Genomic DNA, 11,983 nt, shown 5'->3' with positions numbered 1-11,983 from the left:
TCGTTTAAATTATTCAACGCCCATTTATTCGTGTGTGTGACTTCAAAGTTAATTAAAGATCTACTCCCGAAGTTTTATATTAAAGAAGGCATGATTAAGTATGAGTTGAAATGAGAATAGTTAAATGAATGAAAAGTTAAAGTATGAGGTGAATTGGTTGTGACTTAGATGTGCAATGATGGTTCGGAGGATGCCTCGACTCACTTGCCAAATTGAGACGTGTAGTAACGGTATTTAACATGAGACATCCCGACATCCCTACCAAATTGAGACGTGTAGTACGGTGTTTAACGAGAGAAATCTTGGCATCCCTACCAAAATCAGAGGGGCAATGTGGTGTTTAACGGGAGAAATCTCGTCATCCTTGCCGGCATAGTATACTGCAGCCATTGATCGATCAAAACCATAGTCACAATCGAGGAGCTAAATTCAAAGTAAAAGTAAAGGATTATTGATTCTTGATTATGCTTTCATCGCATATTTCTATTGTTACTACTTCGGGCATGTTTTGACTTTTCCCCTTTCGTGTGAGATTCATTAGTGTACTGAGTACTATTTTTAGTATTATGAATTATTTTGAACCCTTGCTATATTATTATAATCTTGTTGGGCTTTTAGGCTCACTACTATGCTTGGTGCAGGAGAGTATGCGGACGAGGCTGTGGGGCAGGATTTCCAGGGTCCGTAGGTGTTCGGTGGCACGCCCTGACCGTTGCCGCTCTTTTCTTTTCGCATTATGTCATTGTAATAATTATACTTTGTTGTATGTCATTTTCTTTTTAGTAGCAGGATGTGCTATTCCCTGCAATTATGTTGGCATGCAGACACTTTATGTTTCCTTTCGTCTGGCGTCAAACTAGTTACTATTCATGTATAGCTTTATTGGATGTTTACCTCGGGTTGAGGTTTATTTTAAACTGCTGTTTGAGACATGTGGTTTTATTATTCAAACAAATAGGTCATGCCAAATTTTTTTAAATTTTCCGTATTTTCTTTATTTATTTAAATATTAGTAGTTAGGGTCGTTTCAGTTGGTATCAGAGCACGATCTTTGGGCTTGGGATGTGCCTACCTCCGAATGCTGTGACTCGGGAGATCTCGCCTCAAAGTCTGTAAGATTTAAAAATTTTGTTATCTTTGACTGTTTAAATGTTGAGAATGAGAGCTTTAAAATCCCTTGAGTATGTAAAAGTTTAAAGAAACCTTTTTCCTTTAGGCATGAAATTTAAGTGTTGGAATTTGAATTTGCGTACAGATGGTCACTCGTCGTGGACGTGCTTTGCAGCCACCACTTCCTCCACCACCGCCACCTCCTCTACCGCCACCGCCTCCACCAGCCGCGGATGTTGGGACTCAGGTGCTAGCTGGATTAGCCCGTATCCTTGAGCGACATGTGGACGCACCCAGGGCTGGACTGGGGACTGTTTATGAGAAGTTTAGGAAGATGAATCCGAAGGACTTTGTTGGCACTACTGATCCACTGGTAGCGAAAGGATGGATTCGTTTGCTGGAGGTGATTTTCCGCTATATGCAGTTGGGAGATCCAGATCGAGTGCGATGTGCTGTCTTTCTTCTCCAGGATGATGCCACCCTCTGGTGGGAGGGAGTGGAGAAGACTGTGGATCCGACTACCCTACCTTGGACTGAGTTCAAGAGACTTTTCTTTGAGAAGTATTTTACCGCGGATGTGAGGGCCCGTTTGAAGACGGAGTTTATGAGCCCGCGACAGGGAGATTTATCAGTGGCTCAGTTTGTGGTGAAGTTTGAGCGGGGTTGCCACTTTGTGCCTTTGATAGGAGACAACAAGGAAGAGAAGCTCCAGCACTTCATTGTGGGACTACGACCCGCCATCCGTCGGGATGTACTTATGGCAGAGCCAGCTGACTATGCTTCGGACCTTAGGCGGGCCTTGAGGTCTGAGCAGACATTGAGGGATATCAGCGCTGAGGCGCAGAGTAAGAGGCCATTCTCAGCTCATGGACAGCAGCAGTAGTAGCATGACAAGAGGCCTTACCATGGACCACCGCATCAGCAGGGGCATCAGACCCACAGACCTCAGGGGAATCAGGCCCACAGACTCCAGGAGCATCAGGCCCACAGACCTTAGGGGCGTCAGGCCAAGAGACCCGCTCCTCCCATGGAGGGGGAGAAACCAGCATGCGGGATTTGCCACAGGGATCATTTTCAAAAGTGCTTGATGGGAGCAGGTGTGAGACCTCGGTGCTAATCAACTAATCTTGGATTAACTACACTAAAACATGCAAGATCCAAGTCTAAAAGAAAACTGAAATAAAATTTTTTGTAAAAGGGGGGTGCGCTCGGTCTACTAAAAAATGCAGACCATGCGCCTCCAATCCTTCCAACCTTCTGCCGTTCGGAAAGGGGGCTGCGCACGGTCTGCTAAAAAGTGCCGACCGAGCGCCCCCTGCTGCAGAATCAAGGAACATCAAAAATCAAAAAGGCTCCTCAACTCCAACACTTCCAATTCAACAACATGCACTACAACACAATACAATGCAATGATACAACATGCATAAATCCATTACAAGGTAGTTCTAAAGTTATACAATCTCAACTAATAGAACATGCTTCAATCTAACTTATTCAAAATAATAAAACAATAAGAGTTTGAATACAATCTAAGTTCGATTAATATTCGACTCCCAAAACACCAAGTCTCACTTCTAATCAACTCAACCCTTAGCCATGCTGCCTCTGAATCGGTCCTGCCCCACCTGTTACCAATCACACAAACAAAGATAAGACAACAGCCGGATAATCCGGTGAGAATAATATTCCCAGTAAAAGAGACTAACATACAATATCACATAATATATCAAAACATGATATATAATCAAATTCCACATAATCTTCAAGTAGTTCATTTCGCTGCGGAACAAAATGATATGCATGGCTTTAAAACTTCTGGATTATCAAATGGAATTCTTCTTTCTTTCTTTCTTCGGGTTGGGATACCAAGGTTAAAATATCCAACAATCACACCGAACTCCTCTTTCGAGGTGGACGAGGTATATTTTAGTCCTCTAGACTCCAGAGCATTATAGTGAGTTAATCGACGCTCGTAGTAAATCGTCTACCAAGGCCACTCAAATATAATCTCCAGATCGTCTAATTCAAAATGAATAATCAATCGGCTCAATATTAATGCATATGAAATCTCATGCATTCAAATATCAATTCAATCAAGTTCAAATAAGCATATAAACATGCAAGTATATGATTTCTACTAGGACACTCGAATCAATCCGGATTCGAGTGAATCGTCCTTATTCCATTCCAAAGTCGTCTTATACCTTCTCGTCGTTTCACAATCTTCAATCTGTAAAACAACAATTCTCAATTCAATATCCATTCAATATCTTTGATCGATAAGTAAGAAATCGATACTATACCGGCTCAAATCTTCCAAACTGATCGAAGCTGCAATCTCGCAACTCCAAGGACTTCGAATCAATCTAACAGAAGAAGTCATGAGATCAATATCAATATCAAAACCTCATCAACTTGGTATAATCAAATCAATAGAAACGATATCCCGAAACTCAAACTGACGGAATAACGGCTATATTCTGACAAACCGGAAACGCAGACAGCATAATATCAATCCAAACATCTCATATCAATCATCATTCAAACATTCAAACTCAAATCCAACACATCTCAAAATCCATAATTTCGAAATATGCTTCCAAAAATCATAACAATTCCAAACGAATCTCTAATTCAATTCCGTCTGAGAATACACGATAAGAATAATCTCAAGAACATCATACCCAAAAAGAATCAAATTCCAACTACATCCGAAAAATAAAACATATCTGATCGGAGAGAAACTTACAATAGAACAAAGCTCTCGATGCAGTGATCGCTAAACTGCCTTTAGAAATAATTTCCAACGGACGGATCGAGCTCGGGATGAAATCTAGAAGCTTGGAACTCAAATGGGTTGGCTTCAATGGATGAGAGGCGATGGAAGGGATGAAGATGAAGTGTTCCAAAAGTCAAAATCCCCTACAAATATCTAACAAAACCAATATTTGCATTTTAGTCCCTAAAAATTCCAAAAATTGAAAAATAGTCCCTGATCAATAAAAAGTCCGATCTCGAATTTTGAAATCACTGATTATTTCAAATATAGTCAATTAAGATAGAAACGGGGCGTTACAATTCTCCTCCACTAAGAATAGATTTCGTCCTCGAAATCAGTAATATCAACTCATAAGAAAGAAATAAGAATTCAAGAACAGAATTAAGGACTCACGTCAAATAAATAAGTCAGGGAATCTCTGTCTCATATCAGATTCTGTCTCCCAAGTCGCTTCTTCGACTCTGTGACGACTTGATATGAATCTTGATGTGTAAGATTAGCAAACACGATTACAATTTGAATCGCACCCTCTAATCAATAAACAAAACACCCAAAGTTTGCCCAATCTTTGAAACAAGTAAAAATTGATTGAGTTTTGAATTTCCACCTTTAATAGATGGTATGATTAACAACAAAAACCACAACAATTGAAACCAAAGAAAACCTTCAGATAACTTGTATCTGAAAATCTTCGGTGAGAAACAATCGACAAACGCTTCCAAGTAATTAAACTGAAAAAGTTTGATTTGAAGAGCAAAGCAAAGCTTTGAATAAAATTCTTGAGAGAATTTTTCAATAATTTTTGTATAAACTGAATCTGAATTATTATTAATGAAATAAACAAAAGTATTTATAGTTTACAATCAAAAATAAAAGATAATGAAAAATATAATCTAAAGATATCAAAGATATCATCTAATGATAAGTGCATTTTGTGCACTTAATTTGTATATGGTTTTACTTGACTTTTGGAATTTATTGGTAGATATTGCGTGAAATTGTTATTGTTTTTGTGATTGTAGGAAGTTTTGGACTTTGATGTGTTTAAGTGGAAATAAGCTTAAAATATAGAAGTTTACAAGGAAATTTAAGAGTTGGAAAAGAGAAGAAAAAGGCTGAGTTCGAGCTTAAGGGGCGCCTGCCCTATTCATAGGCACGCCCGCGCTGTTATTAAAGAAATTAAGAAGAAAAGTCGAGCTGAGGGCGCGCCCGCGCTGACCCTAGGCGCGCCCGTGCCATTGAAGAATATTCAAAGGATTGTTTTGCGAAGTGGAGGCGCGCCCGCGTTGGTTATGGGGCGCCCGCGCCGTCGTCTGTAAGGAAATAAAGAGTCCGAATGTTTATGGAAACTTTGGGGATATCTTTTGTATTATTTTGGACGATTGTTAGGTCATATTTAAGGGATTTTCTGAGTCATTAAACTATCTATCAGCCGCCAATACACAAAATATTCTAGAGAGCACTTTTGTGAGTTTTTGGAGTTGAAGAATTGAAGATTGCTTGGAATGAAGAAGAAGACTGTTCGACCGGACACGGAAGAAAGACTACGGCTTTGTTTTTTCTTTTTATTTTCTTTTGATTGTTGAATTATGCTTGAGATATTAAACATGATTTGGTTTTTATTGAATTTGAGCATGAACTAAACTTTTCTAGTCTAGAGGTTGACGTAGCTTGGTTGAGAGACATATTGTAGTGACCCTTACCCAGATCACCTACTAAACAGAACTTAGGCATGCAATTAACTTAATAAAACAGATATCAGAATAAAACTGCGGAAACCAATAACATTATACAATCCCAAGTAAAGGAATCTGTAATTATCCAATAATATACAACCAAATCGAATAGCTGTGTAAACCCAAACAACAGTAATAAAGCCTAGACGAAGCTCCAGCTGGCCAACCACTGACTAGCCCCTCCTGGATCCACCCTCCTCGTCCAATCGCAAACCTGCCCCATGGAATAGGGTGTCCAGAAAATACAGAGTACGAGACGTGAGCATAAAACGCTCAGTGCGAGAGTATGAGTATACATGCATGCAAAGTGAACTCCCTATAGACTCGAGGTCAAAGATCAGATAACAGAGACAGACCGGGCCCTGGTATGTAGCACGCTGTGCCGTCGCTTCAGGAGGTGGCTCCCATACCGAGATAACCGTGGAAACGCCGGACCCAAATCGATGGAAGTCCATCCACTAACAGGATAGGGCACAACCCTACTAACAGACATCTCGAAGGAGATACAGCAAGATGCAAATGAATGCAGCATAATATCATGGCATATAAATCATGCGGTCACATAATACATGCATACTCAGTCAGGATATCTCGAATAGTACTTTCGTACCTCAAATACCAGGTAGGCACTACCAGCTCTAAGCCCAAGCCTAAAGTCCGCCTACACAGCGAAATGATACTACTATCATTAAAGTGCTCTAAAATCCTTAACTAAGCTATAGCATACTCCTAAATATTTATAGGAAGCAAAAGCTATACCTTCGTCCGTCGTTAGCCCTTTGATGTCGATGCCTCCAGAACTTGGGCACAACTCCGCTACGACTATCGAACGCCTCTCCGACCTCAGGACCAAGCCTAAGAAGACTAGAACAGCTCGAATATGACTAGAAATAGAGAGGAAATCCGGAATTGGCAAGGAGAAATTAAGTCTCGGCCTTCTATTTATAGACAACGATCGGAGCCTCCGATCCTCGATCGGAACGTCCGAACCTCGATCGGAACGTCCGATCCTGCCATCGGAGCTTCCGAAGATCCTGATCTGCCACGTGTCAAAATATCACTTGATAACTCCGGATAGGGGTGATCGGAGCCTCCGGTCCTGATCGGAGCTTCCGATCCAGCCACACGTCATGGATGACGTAATATCATCGGTGCCTCCGATCCTCATCGGAGCTTCCGATCCCGATCGGAGCTTCCGATCGTCCCTTCGGAGCTTCCGATCCGTCCAATCCCCAATTTATTTAATTAGCATTAATCCTTTAATTACTCAATTAGGGTTCGGGCTACTACATTCTCCCCCACTTAAGATATTCGTCCTCGAAATCAGATCTTAAGTACCGAATGCAAATACAGAAATCAGAAACATTCTTTATTCAAATCCAACGTTTACAGAGTTTGCAACTGAATAAAACTTAAAGAATGAAATCAAAACAACTCAGGATGGTCTTTACGCATCATGTCCTCAAGCTCCCAAATAGCTTCTTCAGTGCCTCGGCGCTGCCACTGAACTAAAACCAAAGGAATGACTTTGTTCCGTAAAACCTTATCCTTATAATCCAGGATACGAAGAGGTTTCTCAACATAAGTCAAATCCTTGGCTACCTGAACCTCAGACCGCTGCAGAATATGAGATTCATCTGCCACATACCGTCGCAACAGAGATACGTGGAACACGTCGTGAATACTGGATAGATGCGGTGGCAAAGCTAGTCGATAAGCCAAATCGCCAATGCTCTCCAAGACCTCAAACGGACCGATAAATCTGGGAGACAACTTGCCCTTAAGGCCAAATCTGAGAATCTTGCGAAAAGGTGACACTCTCAGAAACACTTTCTCCCCGACCTCGAACTGCAAAGGCCTACGCTTGATATTAGCATAACTGGCCTGACGATCCTGTGCAGTCTTAATCCGTTTCTTGATTTGATCAACAATATCTAACGCCTGCTGGATAAACTCCGGTCCCTCAGCCTGTCTCTCCCCCACTTCTTCCCAGAAGAGTGGAGTACGACAACGTCGCCCATACAACGCTTCAAAAGGTGCCATCCCAATACTAGTGTGATAGCTGTTGTTGTAAGCGAACTCGATCAACGGCAAATGATCCTGCCAGGCTGAACCAAAATCCAAGACTCACGCTCTAAGCATATCCTCTAAAGTACGGATAGTGCACTCTGACTGACCATCAGTCTCCGGATGATAGGCTGTACTCAAACTGAGAGTAGTACCCATCGCACGCTGAACACTCCCCCAGAATCTAGAAGTAAACCTGGGGTCCCGATCGCTGACAATGCTCACAGGCACTCCATGAAGTCGAACGATCTCCTGAATGTACATCCGTGCCATGCGATCCACAGAGTACTCTCGGCTATAGGCAATGAAATGTGCTGACTTGGTGAGTCGGTCCACCACAACCCAGATAGCATCACAGTTCCTCGGGGATACCGGCAAATGGGTCACAAAGTCCATATTGATAAACTCCCATTTCCATTCAGGAATAGGCAGACTGTGAAGCAATCCTCCAGGTCGTCGGTGCTCTGCCTTGACCTGTTGACACACCAAACATCTGGAAACAAACTGATAAACACTGCGTTTCATTCCCTTCCACCAGAAACGAGTACGTAGATCCTTGTACATCTTGTTGCTCCCAGGATGAATACTCAACTTAGTGCGATGTGCCTGAGACAAAATCTCCTCTCGCAACTCTTTATCCTGTGGAATCACAAGCCTACCAGAAAAACACAGAAAGCCATCTGACTAATAATGAAATCCAGACGAGCTACCCTCGTTAGCTAGACGAGCTAAACGCTGGGTCTTCGAATCAGACATCTGAGCATCTCGGATCCGCGAGTACAAGGCTGGCTCAGATAATATCGCAAACATCTGGATACTCTGCATACCTTTCTTATGCTTGAAGGTAAAACCTGAAGTACAACAGTCACTGATCGCACTAGACATCGAACAAGTCTGAAGTGCGGATAGTCGCACCTTGCGACTCAAGGCATCAGCGGTGAGATTAGCAGCTCCCGGATGGTACTTAATCTCGCAATCATAGTCCTTAAGCAAGTCCATCCAACGTCTCTGTCTCATGTTCAATTCTGCCTGAGTGAACAAATACTTGAGACTCTTATGGTCGGTGAAGATCTCAAATTTCTCGCCATACAGATAATGACGCCAGATCTTCAAAGCGAACACAATGGCTGCTAACTCCAAATCATGGACTGGGTAGTTGTCCTCGTGAAGCTTCAGCTGTCTAGAAGCGTATGCGATCACATGCCCATTCTGAGTCAGGACACAACCTAACCCCTGAAGAGAAGCATCCGTGTAAACTACATACCCTCCAGATCCTGACGGTAATGCTAACACCGGCGCAGAAGTCAACCGCCGTCGAAGCTCACGGAAATTCTCCTCACACTCGGAGGACCACTCGAAATCCACACCCTTGCGGGTAAGCTGCGTCAACGGTCGAGCTAACTGAGAGAAGTTCAGAATGAAGCGACGATAATACCCTGCTAGACCCAGAAAACTACGGATCTCAGCAACCGTCGTCGGACGTGACCAATTAAGTACCGCTTCAATCTTGCTTGGATCAACAGAAATCCCCTCCCTGGATATGATATGGCCAAGAAAAAACCACTCTATCCATCCAGAACTCACACTTGCTCAGCTTGGCGTACAACTGCTCATCTCGAAGAGTCTGTAGTACCAACCGCAAGTGAGAAACATGCTCTTCCGTATTACGCGAATACACCAAGATGTCGTCAATGAAGACCACGACAAACTTGTCCAAATACTCCCTGAAGACACGGTTCATCAGATCCATGAATATAGCCGGCGCATTGGTCAAACCAAATGGCATCACTAGAAACTCGTAATGCCCATAGCGAGTACGGAATGCAGTCTTGGCTACGTCCTGATCACGGACTCTCAACTGATGATACCCAGATCTCAAGTCAATCTTGGAGTAAATAGAAGTACCCTGCAGCTGATCAAACAAGTCATCAATACGAGGCAACGGATACTTGTTCTTCACAGTGACTCGATTCAGCTGCCGATAGTCAATGCACAGCCGCATCGACCCATCCTTCTTCTTCACGAAGAGAACAGGAGCTCCCCAAGGAGATACACTAGGACGAATGTACCCCTTGTCCAAAAGATCCTGTAGCTGATTCTTTAACTCACGCATCTCTGACGGAGCCAGACGATACGGTGCTCTAGAAATAGGCGAAGTACCCGACATCAACTCTATGCCAAACTCGACTTCCCTAGCAGGAGGAAAACCCGGAATCTCATCAGGAAACACATCTGGAAATTCATCTACAACAGGAATTCTCTCTATCCCAATACTCTCAGCGGACAAATCAACTGCATAGATAAGGTAGCCTTCCCCGCCAGACTCTAGAGCTCGACAGGCTCTCAAAGCGGATACCAAAGGCATCGGGGGTCGCGCTCCCTCACCATAGAAAAACCAACTCTCACTCCCTTCCGGATGAAAGCGTACTAATCTCTGATAGCAGTCCACTGAAGCTCGATAGGTAGTCAGCACATCTATTCCCAGAATGCAATCAAAGTCGTCCATCGCCAGGACCATGAGATTCGCTAACAGAATGTTCCCTTCGAACTCTAAAGGGCAACCCATCACTAGATGCTTAGCCAAAGCAGATTGGCCCGTCGGAGTAGAAACAGACATCACTACGTCTAGTGCAATGCATGGTAATTTATGCCTCTTAACAAAACGTGCAGAAATGAAGGAATGAGATGCACCAGTGTCAATAAGTACAAGAGCAGGTATACCATAAAGCATAAATGTACCTGCGATGACTTTCTCATTCTCCTCCACAGCCTGATCATGTCTCAGGGCAAACACCTGGCCACTGTTGGAAAACTGGGCTCTCAGATCAATCACGATTGATACCCGGTGCAGCGGAAGTTTAAAATTTTATTATGGAACAATTCCATAGTGTAGGTATCAACCGTTTAACGATTAAATTATTTGTGTGTGTAAAATTAAATAACAATTATTAAATTTTACCTTCAATCTCGAAGCGAGATTATTGGACACCACACAGATTTCTCTGCGCTTCTTGTATCTCCCAGGAACTGATGAACTCCTTCTATCAGGTCCACGAATGAGGTTTAAATCCCTCTAACAGATTGCACTAGAAAATCTGTCAGAAGTTTTCTGCGAAGAGATTAAACGAATCTGATTCGTTATTCCTGACTGCGATTCAAAATCACAGACCGAAATTTTCTCGGGCAGAGCAGGAGGGGGACGGCCGAAAATTCTTTGAGAGAGCTAGGGTTCGATTTTTTTTCTCTCAGAATAATGAGTTGTTGTGTGTAATTTCTGTACTGTAATAACTTATTTATAATGCAGGCCACTAACACCTTAGGGCCCATTAGTCATAAGTTGAGGCCCGACAAGCAAAGCCCGCATGTTCAGAAATTAATATAAAATTCATCGTGACTCCGATTGATAAACCGATTTTACCAATGTGCACAGAAACCATTTCTGCACATTTTAAAGTCAAGATAAATTTTCCTGAATCCGAATTCAGTGGTTTCCAAAAATGTACATCCCTATGTCATTTTAGGAAATCCTACTCCCTTACTCTTATTTAAGAAGTCCAACTTCTTTATTCATTAAATTTAACTCTTTAAATTTAACTATCTCAACGGGGATTAAAACTCCATTACACTGTGTGACCCTCAATGGTTCAGGGATACAGCTAGCCGTGGGCTCACAACTCCTTGTGACTCGGAACAACGATTTCCGACTTGCCCAACGAATCATGGTTAAAGCGCCTAGCAACATCGCCCCATGATTCCCTAGGTATCACTGATAGTGCCTACAAGAACCAGTAGATTTTGGTTAGCGTACAGTACGGTCCCTTCATCCATATATCCCGATCGAATCAACAACCATTGGTATATCGAGAGTCGCTCAAGATTCGATAACTATACAATACATCTTGAAGATCCAATTAGTGACATCGCATGTGCTACTAAGAAACCATTTCTTAAATCACATCAAGTACTCTGGCCAGAGATTTGTCACACTAATATCTCCTCAGATCGCATAGGATATCCACACTCGCAAGTATGTGGTGAATCCTTGACAACAATGCATCGACTCCTATATGTGTTGTAACTGTACCCAATCCCGACACCTGATGACCCCCATAGAGTCGGTAAACGAGTCAAAGCACAGTACTAGCATATAGAGTCTCCATGATGTTTCAAGTAGTAAGGACTAATGGTGTACAACCAAAACCGCGGACTTTATCCACTCGATAAGTGATAACCACTTGGAAAGTCCGGATAGGGTAGTTCGATTATTCATCCTATGAATATCCATTTGCAT

The sequence above is a fragment of the Henckelia pumila genome, chromosome 3 (assembly GCF_033568475.1).
Source record: "Henckelia pumila isolate YLH828 chromosome 3, ASM3356847v2, whole genome shotgun sequence".
Classification (NCBI taxonomy): Eukaryota; Viridiplantae; Streptophyta; class Magnoliopsida; order Lamiales; family Gesneriaceae; genus Henckelia; species Henckelia pumila.
The sequence above is the reverse complement of the archived record's forward strand: the minus strand, read 5'-3'. Positions refer to the sequence as shown.